Source organism: Salmo salar, chromosome ssa15, assembly GCF_905237065.1.
Source record: "Salmo salar chromosome ssa15, Ssal_v3.1, whole genome shotgun sequence".
NCBI lineage: Eukaryota > Metazoa > Chordata > Actinopteri > Salmoniformes > Salmonidae > Salmo > Salmo salar.
The window spans coordinates 35,313,192-35,325,837 of record NC_059456.1 but is presented as its reverse complement, the minus strand read 5'-3'; the positions used below and the strand labels follow the sequence as shown (position 1 = coordinate 35,325,837).

The window sequence follows — 12,646 nt, the reverse complement described above, 5'->3', positions numbered from 1 at the left end:
ATACATTTTTTTTGCTGCCCCCCCGTGGGAATCGAACCCACAACCCTGGCGTTGCAAACACCATGCTCTACCAACTGAGCTACAGGGAAGGCTGGATTACTGACCTCTGCCTGCCCTGACTCAGAGCGTGCCTGCCGTTCTGTACCTTTCGAACTCTGCTCTGGACTACTGACCTCTGCCTGCCCTTGACTTGTCGTTAGCCTGCCCCCTTGTTTTTGTTACTTCGGAACTGTCTGCATCTGGGTCTTCTCCTGAGCCTTGACAGGAGGGGTGTGTGGCGAAGATATAGGCAAGTCTCTCTCCAGAATGGCTCAGGTGTCTTTGTTTCATTATGTGAATTGTATGCCCTTTGATCTAGATAAAAAAAAAAAAAATCCCCATTACATATGCCACCTGTAGTAAATGTAGCGTTAATCCGCGTCATTTCGTTACATTAATTTATGTTAATGCATGTATTAATTACAGTCATTTACCATTCTCAGAGTGGAAACGTTGTTTGCAGAGTTCCCAACCTGCTACACTTGTGAGAAACAAGTTTTGGTTGAACCATAATTTATGAGATTTGTCATTTTTTTCAATTACTTTTGTGTGGAGTGCTCCATGTGGGCAATGAGCATGTGTCTGGTTTCTCTGTGCTGATAATGTTGAGGGAGCGCGCTCAGCTGAGTACGTATAGAGTACCTGGCCTAATTATTGTATATAAAAACTAAAGTTCCTCACAGTATGCTATTTGAAAAATCTTTCCAACAATTTATTTTGGGTTCCATGTAGAACCCTCTGTGTAAAGGATTTCATATGGAACTCAAAAGGGTTCTACCTGGAACCAAAAATGGTTCTTCAAAGGGTTCTCCTGTGGGGACAGCCGAAGGACCCTTTTAGGTTCTGGATAGCACTTTTTTTCTAAGAGTGTACTGCTGCATTGGTTTATAGGCTATGAGTTCCATCCGCTCATTTCTTTAGCCGCCAATGGATCACGGTGTATCAATGTGTCCATATCGCAGAGGCTGGTGTTCTCGCATTAGTTGACTTTTAACTTTTAGATTTTTATGATTAACCACATGATAATAATTTTGAGAAACAAAAACTTTATTATTGAAATGAAACTGTTCCACGAAAATGCACATATGATTTGGCTGCTTTGAAGCAAGGTAAGACATGCCTTATAATATGTAATAAAGCATGCAGGTTTCCAACAACAAAGTATGTTTTCAAAATGCTTACTGTCTCCAGCTCACAAAGTGGTGGGTGATGCGCTGATAGCCTATTGCCTGTACTTGAATGGTGAATGGGAAGCGCGCTTCAATTACCAGTTGAGAAAATAAAAATAGTAGCCATTTTTAATCATGCACCAAAACAACCAGCTGAGGAGCTGCAGGAGAAATCCTGCTCAAAATAGTCTCTTTATGCTGTGCACGTGTGATAGTTGTGTTGGATAAATCAGATACATGATGACTAACAAAAACACACACAGGCCAATTTAATTCCACTAAATTATGCAAATTAACCTATAGCATGACGGTCAAATGTAAACTCAGCAAAAAAAGAAACGTCCTCTCACTGGCAACTGCGTTTATTTTCAGCAAACTTAACATGTAAGTATTGTAAATATTTGTATGAACATAACAAGATTCAACAACTGAGACATAAACTGAACAAGTTCCACAGACATGTGACTAACAGAAATGGAATAATGTGTCCCTGAACAAAGGCGGGGTCAAAATCAAAGTTACAGTCAGTATCTGGTGTGGCCACCAGCTGCATTAAGTACTGCAGTGCATCTCCTCCTCATGGACTGCACCAGATTTGCCAGTTCTTGCTGTGAGATGTTACCCCACTCTTCCACCAAGGCACCTGCAAGTTCCCGGACATTTCTGGGTGGAATGGCCCTAGCCCTCACCCCTCATCCAACAGGTCCCAGACGTGCTCAATGGGATTGAGATCCGGGCTCTTCGCTGGCCATGGCAGAACACTGACATTCCTGTCTTGCAGGAAATCACGCACAGAACAAGCAGTATGGCTGGTGGCATTGCCATGCTGGAGGGTCATGTCAGGATGAGCCTGCAGGAAGGGTACCACATGGGGGAGGAGGATGTCTTCCCTGTAATGCACAGCGTTGAGATTGCCTGCAGTGACAACAAGCTCAGTCCGATGATGCTGTGGCACATCGCCCCAGACCATGACGGACCCTCCACCTCCAAATCAATCCCGCTCCAGAGTACAGGCCTCAGTGCAACGTTCATTCCTTTGGCAACAAACGCGAATCCGACCAACACCCCTGGTGAGACAAAACTGCGACTCGTCAGTGAAGAGCACTTTTTTGCCAGTCCTGTCTGGTCCAGCGACGGTGGGTTTGTGCCCATAGACAATGTTGTTGCCGGTGATGTCTGGTGAGGACCTGCCTTACAACAGGCCTACTAGTCCTCAGTCCAGCCTTGTGCAATCCTGGTGTAACTCGGGCAGTTGTTGTTGTCATCCTGTACCTGTCCCACAGGCGTGATGTTCGGATGTACCGATCCTGTGCAGATTTTGTTACACGTGGTCTGCCACTGCGAGGGCGATCAACTGTCTGTCCTGTCTCCCTGTAGCGCTGTCTTAGGCGTCTCACAGAACGGACATTGCAATTTATTGCCCTGGCCACATCTGCAGTCCTCATGCCTCCTTGCAGCATGCCTAAGGTACATTCACGCAGATGAGCAGGGACCCTGGGCATCTTTCTTTTGGTGTTTTTCAGAGTCAGTAGAAAGGCCTCTTTAGTGTCCTAAGTTTTCATAACTGTGACCTTAATTGCCTACCGTCTGTAAGATGTTAGTGTCTTAACAACAATTCCACAGCTGCATGTTCATTAATTGTTTGTTCATGGTTCATTGAACAAGCATGGGAAACAGTGTTTAAACCCTTTAAAATGAGTTTATTTCCTTCGACTGGTATTTCCATTAATGAATAAAAAGCATTATTTGGCAATGGGATTTTATTTTTGGGGTAATTTTGTCCGGCAACAGTTTTATTTATTAGCTTACATTTTTTTCCAGAAATCCCTGACAGAGACAGACAGACAGACAGACAGACAGACAGACAGACAGACAGACAGACAGACACAGACAGGACACACACACACACACACAATCAACACCCACCCACACAAAGATGAGGGGGCTGCTCCTGCCCCAGCCCCACACATCCTGCAGCAGAGCAGAGCACTCCCCCATCATAGTCAGCATCTAAGTGCAGCAACAGCAGCTACAGAGACAGTTCCTAAACTCTAAACCATGTTAACTTCAAACAAACAAACAGACAAATCCAGAGAAAACAGAGACACACAGCATAAATAACCAAGTTCCCTTGGAGCCAAACACACATGCCCTGCACATGTGTGCGTGTTTGTGTGTATGCGTGTGTGTGTATGCGTGTGCATGTATGCATGTGTGTGTGTGTGTGTGTGTGTGTGTGTGCTCCTCCAGCAGACCTGCCTCCACCAAATAAGATGGATAGACTGAGGAAAAGTAAGGAGAGGTTGAATGAGTCTGAGATCATTAAGCTGCCTCTGCTAAACTCCTCTCCTTCTCCCTCTTTCTTCTCTTTCATCCGCAGAGAGAGAGAGAGAGAGAGAAAGAGCGAGAGAGACAGAGAGTGATGTCTCATGTTTCTTTAACACCGCTGCACCTCGACAGAGCGATAGCGATGCAACTAGAAGGAGATGAGCTTTAAACGTCAGCACACCGACGTCATTGTAAATAATAATTTGTTCTTAACTGACTTGTCTAGTTAAATAAAGGTTAAATAAAGGTTAAAAATGTAAAATGTGGAGGTAAAATGTCAACAGATGTGCCAACATAATGGAGCGCAGCTAAAATAGGTTAGCAGTTACCACCACAGCCCAGCCTGCTGTGTCTCAGGCTAATCTGATTTACAGTCAACCACAGTGAAACAACAACTGTTTGAGGGTTACTCGGACAATTCAGAAACATTGTTCCAAGCCCATACCACAGCTATTCATTGAGGGTGAAATAAAGGGGTGTAAGAAAGTAGCTAATTAAAACAGATAATTCATACTCATCGTTAAGGGCCTAAAGACAGTGATGCAATTATGAAAAACCAAGCATACTGAAGAACAGTGTTCAGTTAGATTCGACAAAAGAAATAAAAATTAGACCATGAAAAAGACACAAGGAAAGAAAATGGGGGGGGGAAAGATGGGAGGTCTTCACATGGAACAACCTCACTGGAATGACTGATTCATTTTCAGCTCTCACTAACCATCACATACACACACGACACCCACCATAAACTCCCACTGTCTATAGTTCCACTGACAGTGTGCCAGTGAGGGTGACTTTGTACCTCTCTATGTTCAGCCACAACAGCCATGATGTCACCACTGCAGAGCTCCTGATGACTCCAGCATGTCATGACTCACCAGGCAGACAGGCACCACTACTTCATACACACCATCTGTTTCCCAAATGGCACCCTATTCCCTACATAGTGCACTCCTTTTGACCACTATGTAGGGGATAAGGTGCTATTTGGGACGTAGACACTCTCCAGAGCCTGAGTCACAGGGTTGGCCCGCCATGTTGCCTTGTTTCTCTCCACAATCTCAACTCAGACCACAAGCGTTACAGTCACATCCACAACTCTCTCTGCTTCATCAACTTCATTACAAACCATCTGCCATGGCTCAACCAGATCATGGGATTACTGTATATGTATGAGAGACAGCATACATACAGTATGTAACAGAACAGAGGCATACAGCTGTGCATCTGCCTGCATAATGTATGCAACTGCTAAGCCTGTTGAATACTCAGCTGGCTCGATAGAAGCTTCAAGCTGGTTCTTGGAAGAAGAAAACGTTGTGCACCAACTGGTTTCCACTCTGGTAAGTGGAAACCGGTTGCCCCCAAAAAAGCTTCCTTTCTATTTATAGCTTGTTGTATTGTTGCTTCGGACTGGCCGGCGGGGTTCCTACCACAATCCATCCCCTTTCTCTGCCTGCTTGCCTATGCTGTGCTCCACAGTCTTCACACAGGAAGAAGAAACTGCAGAGTGCAGGTCTTTTGACAGGGCCAAAGCATGGCTTGAGCGCTATGCTGATTGCTCTATGTTGATTTTCACAAAACAAGTGAGCTCACTGCAAAGCAGAAGAAAGCCACTTCATTGCAGTCACTATTTAGTGCACTATCAAAAGTAGTGAATACTATAGGATACCAATTGGGATGCATCCATAGACTTGCCTCAGGAGGAGAGAACAGAGTGCTGTTGGATGTTGATAAGTAATTTAGCATCGAAGTCACTGTCTGGTCCTCCGTGACAGGAACCGCCCAGCATGCAAAGACAAGGATTATGATAAAATAGAAAACATGTCACTAGTGAAGAAGAAACAGAAAGATAGTGAGAAAGCTGGATGGATAACTGCTCAGAACAGTTGCATGTACAGTTGAAGTCGGAAGTTTAAATACACCTTAGCCAAATACATTTAAACTCAGTTTTTCACAATTCCTGACATTTAATCCTAGTAAAAATTCCCTGTCTTAGGTCAGTTAGGATCACCACTTTATTTTAAGAATGTGAAATGAATAATAGTAGAGAGAATGATTTATTTCAGCTTTTATTTCTTTCAGCACATTCCCAGTGGGTCAGAAGATTACATACACTCAATTTGTATTTGGTAGCATTGCCTTTAAATAGTTTAACTTGGGTCAAACGTTTCAGGTAGCCTTCCACAAGCTTCCCACAATAAGTTGGGTGAATTTTAGCCCATTCCTCCTGACAGAGCTGGTGTAACTGTGTCAGGTTTGTAGGCCTCCTTGCTCGCACAGAATTGAGGCCAGGGCTTTGTGATGGCCACTCCAATACCTTGACTTTGTTGTCCTTAAGCCATTTTGCCACAACTTTTGAAGTATGATTGGGGTCATTGTCCATTTGGAAGACCCATTTGTGACCAAGCTTTAACTTCCTGACTGATGTCTTGAGATATTGCTTTAATATATCCACATAATTTTCCTCCCTCATGATGCCATCTATTTTGTGAAGTGCACCAGTCCCTCCTGCAGCAAAGCACCCCCACAACATGGCCAATGGCCAAACAGTTATGGCCAAACAGTTCTATTTTTGTTTCAACAGAACAGAGGACATTTCTCCAAAAAGTATGATCTTTGTCCCCATGTGCAGTTGCAAACCATAGTCTGGCTTTTTTATTGCGGTTTTGGAGCAATGGCTTCTTCCTTGCTGAGCGGTCTTTCAGGTTATGTCGATATAGGACTCATTTTACTGTGGATATAGATACTTTTGTACCTGTTTCCTCCAGCATCTTCACAAGGTCCTTTGCTGTTATTTTGGGATTGATTTGCACGTTTTGCACCAAAGTATGTTCATCTCCAGGAGACAGAACACGTCTCCTTCCTGAGCGGTATGACGCCTGCGTGGTCCCATGGTGTTTATACTTGCATACTATTGTTTGTACAGATGAACGTGGTACCTTCAGGCGTTTGGAAATTGCTCCCAAGGACGAACCAGACTTCTGGAGGTCTACCATTTGTTTCTGAGGTCTTGGCTGATTTCCTTTGATTTTCCCATGATGTCAAGCAAAGAGGCACTGAGTTGAAAGGTAGGCCTTGAAATACATCCACAGGTACACCTCCAATTGACTCAAATGATGTCAATTAGCCTATCAGAAGCTTCTAAAGCCATGACATAATTTTCTGGAATTTTCCAAGCTGTTTAAAGGCACAGTCAACTTAGTGTATGTAAACTTCTGACCCACTGGAATTGTGATACATGAATTATAAGTGAAATAATTTCAATCTCCTAATGTCATGCAGAAAGTAGATGTCCTAACCGACTTGCCAAAACTATAGTTTGTTAAAAAGACATTTGTGGAGTGGTTGAAAAACGAGTTTTAATGATTCCAACCTAAGTGCATGTAAACTTCCGACTTCAACTGTATAAACAGTAAGAATCACCCTACTGGTAGGGTGATTTTCTGGGCTGACCTGCACAGAGCTTTAGCTTGCAGCATGGAGAAAGAGAGAGAGAGAGGGACAGAGAGAAAGCGATAGAGGACTGTGGGAGGGAGAGCGAGAGAAGAGAGAGAGAGAGAGCGAGCGAGCGACAGAGAGAGAGAGATCCCATTAAGCCAAAACATCCTATGCCTTTTTCACCCTACACAGCCCAGACAGTGAGAGATTGACACAATTGGGACGCTACTGAATATTCTCGTCCTGACTTGGTCACCTGAGATTTGAGCTAGTGTAGGGGCACTAGGGCCCTGCTGCCTAGCTGGGAGACACCTACTGTACAGGAGAAACAATAAACACACACATTTGCTATGAGTATCATCCTACTTGTAGAGGTAGAAAGACAGACAGTGTAGCTGTGGACAGCAGGAGTGCCTGTAGCACAAACTCCAGACCAGCGGTGGCCAGCTGGTGTGTGTGTGTGTGTGTGTGTGTGTGTGTGTGTGTGTGTGTGTGTGTGTGTGTGTGTGTGTGTGTGTGTGTGTGTGTGTGTGTGTGAGCCCGTCTGCTGTGTGAGCTGTAATTATTGTGGCAGGCAGCGCTGAGGTACGTACCTCTGGTTTCAGTGTATCAGGATCTTTATTTGCTCCACATTGCTTTGTGTACTGCGAAAACAGAGGCCCTGTGGGGAGAAAAAAGCATTTAATTATTCATTTATAGTGTTCAATAAAACATGACTATCAACTGTGTGCCAGCCAATTTTCATTTACCGTAAGCGTCACTCCAAAAATGGGTCTTGCAATTTCATTTTCCGCCCCGGCCCCAGCCCTCAGAGCTAATGCCTTTGGAAGTTGTGACAGGCTGTGCTCTGTTGAACCGTGACCTCAATATCTGTGCATTGGTAAACAACAGGTTGCAGTGTGGGACATACTCTAGGTGCCAGGCTTAATAAAACAATCCGTCTGTATGATGGCCTCATTTCTCTCTATATATTTCCTGTACCAGGTAGGTGGATTTGGGGGGCTTAATTCATTCAATGTTCTGAGCTGAAATAGTATTACCTAAAATTGCTTGAATGAGAGTGTTTTTCATCAAGTATCCTTCAATCAAGAGCCTCATACAGGTGTTACAGAGCTTTGCCTCCTGATACTTGGAATAACTACAGACGATATGCATGAAGCAAAGTGTGCTTTAAGCAATTATTAACCTATTTACTGAGTAACTTACAACATCTTAAGTATCTAGTAATCCTTCATCCAGCAAGTGGAAATATTGGCTTCATAACAGAGACAGAGTCCACTGCAGCCTTTCAGTAGAAATCACAGCAATAATTGATAAAAGCACCCCAAAAACATAAAGCTGCAACAATTCATTCAAACTGAGATGACAAGGTTTGAAGAACCACAACCTTTTGCACAACATTAAAGTGATGCTCCAAAACGTTTGTATAATTTCAGCCAGTAGTTTTGAAAGTGGTGCCCGTTCTCTGTGTACTACGTCATCCAATTGTGTACTACGACCCCCCCCCCCAAAAAAAAGATAAGTGTAATGATATGTTAGGAATCCAATTCGTACAATATGTTTGTATGAATTTGTTGTGCATAAGATCCTAAACTGCATTTAACCAAACATCTACTACCGGCAAATACAACAGCTGAACTTGCACACAAATCTCCACTTAAAACAGCACACAACAAATGCACCATGCCCTGCCAGCACTTTGAAACGAGGAGACACTAAGGCTTCAGAGTGGAGTCATCGTGCCCATAGGGACAGGGGTTAGCTACATGGAAAATTGACTAAATGTATTTTATCTACGACAGAATCCGATTTTCCACAGACAAATCTGTTATAACTCATTGCACACAAAGTCGACTTCTGAGCAGAGAGCTGTTCATCAAATGCATGTATTTCTATCTGAATCTGTAAACTGTTTTTGACTTTGTTGTAACCGGTATAAGAATAAGCATGAGATAATATTTTATCTTCTAGTTTGGTCTTCTGTGTGTAATTCTCCAGTTTGTATATAGTCTAAATAGTCTGGCAGTCAAATCAAATCGTACTTGTCACATGCTTGGTAAACAACAGATGTAGACTAACAGTGAAATGCTTACAGGCCCTTCCCAACAATGCAGAGAGAAACAATAGAAATAATAAAAAAATAGGAAAATAATATCACGAGGAATAAAAACACAATGAGTAAGATTAACTTGGCTATACACACGGGGTACCAGTACCGAGTCTATGTGTAGGGGTACGAGGTAACTGAGGCAGTCATTATGTAGCTTGAACATACAAATTGACTTGAATCGCACCCCCCATTTTGTACTACAAATACTGTAGACACAGGGTTTTTCTAATGAAAACTCACAATCAGACTAAATGGAATATATCTTGATTTAGATACTGAGGCCAGAGGAAATTGGTGGGTAAGATATATGAGAGGCAGTTTCAGTAGTTGATTACCTCTCTCTGACTGAGGCTGGTCAGACAGATAGACAGAAATTGCTGGCAGAGAACAGAGAATGGGCCAGTAGAGACAAGCAATAATCAGGTTTGACATTCTCCCTCCTTCAGACTTTCCTTGACCCATTGTTCTCTACTGTTGTTCTGGGTGATGCATGACATCACATATTGAAGCCATCCTGTTATAGTGTAGAAATCACAGGCAGATGGCTGAGATAGCTATTAATAGGCTGGTATACAATATAAAGGATAAAATGGCACGCAAATGTAAAAGGATATAATTTTGGCAAAATCTGCAAACAATTAAAAGTCTCATTTGGAGACAAAGGGACAAAAAAGCAAGTCGCCTCATTCAGAAGTATTCTGCTCTGCCAGACACCACTCTAAAAATGACATTTTTTTTTCAAATTGAGAGGTTTGCTGAGCTATCCTATTTTGGGCGTATATCTGGATGAAACTGAGAGCAAGTCCCAAAAATACACAGCTCTATGTGTGGAAGTAAAACGTGATTTTCAGCACCCTACACCAGCAGAAAGTTGTCATTTAGCCATTCCTCATGTCTGTGTCCACTCTGTGGTCTCTCTCTCTTTCTCTCTCTCTCCATTCTGCTCTCCCTCCCTCTGTCTTTCGCTCTGTCTCTGTCTGTCTGGGCACTGGGCAGCCATGGCGACGAGCTCCCAGCAGGCCGTGCTCTCTGAGTGAGTGAAGCCGCAGTCCAGGGACCAGGGGCAGAGCAGAGCTGGCTCTCTTTTCATCCCCAGCCCCTCCAATAAAACATAATGGCACTGGGGCTGAGGCCTGCGGGGGGAGCCATTCAGCCACACACAGATCACATGACTGTCAGGGCACAACGAGCTCAGTCATTCTTACTGTCGCTCTTTACTGGGCCAGATGAGTGGAAAGCAGAGCACAAAGCTAGGGCTGATAGACTGGCTCCCCAGAGGGGGAGTAGCTCTCCCTGCACAGCCTGCGTGGGGAGGCACTAAGCAGGGGCACGCCATATGCCGCCTGAGGGACAGTAGCCACAGCCCTGGCCGATCTCATACTCCTACATCTACCATCTCTAACGCACACCAAGTTAATTTCAGGGCTTGCCTCTAAAGACCAAGGGACTAGTCACTTTGCCATTTCAGTAGCAGCAGTATCTACAGTACATCCTGAGCAATAATTGCATGTCTTGCATAGACATAATAATCACACAGCAGTATCTCAGATATGGTATTGGCACTAAACACGAGAAAAGACCACCACTCCCCAGCCAGTCCCCACAACACAGACAGGGCTTTGGTTGACAGGTCAGGATTGTATATGAGCAGACAGCCTTCACACAGAGGCTCTCTGGGAGCGTCCCAAATGGCACCCTATTCCTTATATAGTGCACTACTTTTGACCAGAGCCATTGGGGCAGTAGTGCACTATATAGGGAATGTGGTGCCATTTGGGACTCAGCATCTGACTGACAGAGCCAGGGTGGATTAACATGGACAAACATCCTCACTGTAAATATCTGCTCTGGCTCCATGGATGATGTGTATGGGCAGGATGCCTCAAATGTACAGTGCAGGAGGATTTCACCAACATAGCGGAGGCAATGGATCACAATGAATGAAAGGTTAGAGTTGAATGGTAGTTTGGATGAAGACTCACTGTAGCCTACTACAATGAGACCTCACATTAACCTAGACCAGGGGAACTTTGCAAATGTCAACACTGAATACACAACACAATTATGAGAAAATTAGATTCCTTCAAAATAACTTGCAGAAGAAGCATGTGTGAAATAAACCCTTATTACTTTGAGCTCTGTTGCTGCTCTCCCACTACACTAATTAAAGAGAAATACATTTACATTAACAATGGCCCCTTTGATTTTTATCAGGGCTTCCTAAAAGGTAAAGCTCTATAATTCGGTCAATATTGTTTTATCCCCTGGCAATGAGGGGGGATTTGAATGGGGCATACTGAGGAACTAGGCCTGGTGTGCCAGCCAGGCTGCTTTCGTGATTCCAGGATGAGCAAACGTCTCCTTTGTCAGCCCCCCAGCCAGCAGCAGCTGCATCAGCATTGCAGAAAAATGACACTGTAGAGAGGCAACAGAGAGGAGCAGGGAGCATGGCTGGCAGACAGGCACCACTCAGAATCAACTTTATTCACCAAATACATTTGCATGTACAGGAATTTGACTCTGTGAAGTGGTGCTACCACAATAAACAGAATATACCAGCAACATATGTAGACTCAGAACTTACACTCAGAGACACAGTATAACTGCTACCTCTTATACTGTTTTACTGTTATACTGTAAACCAGTATATCACTATACAGTATTATTGGAGTGATACAGTATGGAGGGCAGACAGGCACTGCTAAGACACTGTATAACTGACTGCAATGAAGCTGTCTGCCATACAGTTCTGCTGTACTACTACTGTATATCACAACTTATGTTGACATGGGAGAGTATTGCTTCATATTACTGCAGTCCAATGGGTAAGCCTAAAAGGCTATCTGCTTATATCCCAATCGTTCCCGGTTAACTAGCCTATATCTTGGTTGAAAATCTGCTCAAATGTGGCATGAACAACATTCTCACTGAAATTCATAAATGCATAATGGCTTCTTTGTAATGCAGTGTAGCATTGCTTTTGATACAGCAGAAGTAGTAGCTTAGAGCACAGGGACATATTTTGACAGAAAAGAACAGAGCCTTTGTGACAAAAATGTATAATGTATGACATCAAACACAAATAAAGACGCATAAAATCTCCCGGGACACAATCATACAGCAAACAAACAGACCACTTTTGTTTCCCCTGAAAATGCAGACGCTTGACATTAGGGCAACATATCGTTAATAAATTAGCAAACATACTGTTCTGTAAACTCTTTTCATACTCCTATTGGGGATAGCACCAGCACATGATTCATACTTTATTCTGGCGGGGGAAATGCATTAAACCAACTCAAATGTTTACCATTTATCAGTGTTTAAAGGCAGACTCAGCGAAATGACGTTGCCACGAGCAGCACTGAAGATATTGAGATGAGCGAGATGCAACGCTTCGCTCTCACACAGTCGCACACAGCATTTGCACGGATTCGCTTCAGGCTTTTACAGCGTGGTAGCCACGGGACCAAAACAGCGGACAAGTTGAGCCTCGCGCTTCAACACTCTTAAATTCGTACGGGAATTGACCCACTGTACTGTTTACTTTCTGCATCTA

General features: G+C 43.6%; 1 protein-coding gene across 3 annotated transcripts in view; it reads right to left on the bottom strand.

Annotated features, from left to right (window-relative positions):
• Window positions 1–12,646, bottom strand: part of LOC106571317 (tyrosine-protein kinase Fyn) — a 71,823-nt gene that overhangs the window by 48,011 nt on the left and 11,166 nt on the right. For 2 of the 3 annotated variants that reach the window (XM_014144246.2, XM_014144248.2), the window contains exon 2: window positions 7,571–7,638. The gene's annotated coding sequence lies outside the window, so the exon portion shown is untranslated. Of the gene's footprint in view, window positions 1–7,570; window positions 7,639–7,726; window positions 7,824–12,646 lie in introns of those variants that run through there. The other variant, XM_045695647.1, reaches the window with a different exon arrangement.